Here is a 1,913-nt window from a genome sequence, read left to right as displayed (position 1 = left end):
TTAACAAAAGTGAAGAAAAATAAAAAAAAATTTGTTTGAAAATGTTGAGCTTTTTTTTAACAATAAAAAGGAAAGCAAATTCCGTCTTCTTTTACTTCGAAGAAATTTGCAATGAAATTTTGCTTATCTTAAAAAAGATCTAAAAAGATTACAGACGGGGGGAGTAAAATAAAATTTTAGTATAATAACTTATTAGTAGAAAAATGAAAGTAAGTATGTTTTTTCTTTTCTTGTTTCATTCTTTTTTCGTTTTTGTTTTCAATATTAGCTCTGAACTACATCAGAGAATCCTTTGGTTCTAAAAAAAGTTTTAATCAGGATTTCTGTACGGTATGGGATTTTCAATTGTAGCTAAATTCACTTTGAATTTTCCCTTAATAGTCGAACAATGCGACGGTATTTTATTTGCATTGAATGTTCAAACAGGAAAATCCGGAACTTGAAAAATCCGGCTGGGGTCATTTAGTGAAAGATATAAACTTTGTGAAAGATACAAACAAAAAAAGCTTTAGATTCAAAATATCTACAAATGTTAGGATGACTTTTCATTATTGAAGGTTAATAAAAATTAATAATTTTTTTAAATAAGTAATATTCAAAAATAGACTGTTAGAAGTCAGCGCGGCAAATGGTGCGCAATATTAAAAATAAAATTCAATGAATAACACACGTAAACACATTATTTTATTGTTACACAGTTTCTCTTAATTCTATATATTAATTTATATTATTTATACACATGTTTTAATTTTCGTCTATTGACTCAACTACATTATTTATAAAATACAAATTAAATATGTGTGTAAATATACAATATATATATATATATTATTACTTAAAACGCAGTGTATATTAATATATACAAATTTTATTCATAACATTCCAACAAACATTCCAATTCTTTGAGTTAAATAACGTTTTGTATTATCCCTGACTTTCATGTAAATATGTTAAAATCAATCTATTTCGGTGATTTAATTTATGTAAACAACCATATTAACACATGTCTTTAGTAAATAATAAATTAAATTTGAGACAAATTTAATACATTTTCTTGAGTTAAATTGTTTAATTCCATCGTTTTAATTAAATTAATGACATAATAGGAACAATAGCGACCTATATGATTTTAAAAAACTAAAATTAATTATAATTTAACATTATGAATTTAACAGTGCACTTTATTATTTATACTTATTTGGTTTATGTGCCTTTGTGATTTTGAAGTAAGCTCAATCTGATATTACACAGGCTGAGTTATTACACCTTGATAAATTTCAGCTCACTCTTTTGCTCTCTTACTTTTTTATTCTTTTACTCTTTTACTGCTTTATTTATCCATTAAATAAATTATCACATAGTTTATCTGAGGATGAAACAATCGGCTCACAGTCTCTTTCAATCCAGTTATAACTGCTTGACCAACGATGCTTGACGTTCACACCAAGTTTTAAGTGCTGTATGTCAAAATTGGGATCGTGAAGGAGCACTCTTGACTATTGCTTGTTGTGGAATTGTAAACAGACCATGCCTAAAGTCACAATTTGTTACACTGAAGATGATTCGGAATGAGCCGAAACATATGGGCTCAAGCTTTGAAATATATTATATTTTAAACAAACAATAATAGAAACAAATTCCCAGAAATTGCAAGTGCAAATAAATAAACTAAGACAAAGGGCTAATGAGAATTGGCGCTATTATTACAAATATCCGATATTACAAACATATATATATATATATATACACATATAGACATTTCGGCTAATATTTTAGCCATCTTCAATATCATGTTACAAAAAGACGATACAAATTAATCGTGAGGAGATCGTCTTTTTGTAACACGATATTAAAAATGGCTAAAATATTAACCGTCTATATATATATATATATATATATATATATATATATAT

Source organism: Atta cephalotes (genome assembly GCF_000143395.1).
Source record: "Atta cephalotes unplaced genomic scaffold scaffold00004, whole genome shotgun sequence".
Lineage (NCBI taxonomy): Eukaryota > Metazoa > Arthropoda > Insecta > Hymenoptera > Formicidae > Atta > Atta cephalotes.
Note: the sequence above shows the minus strand (reverse complement) of the source record.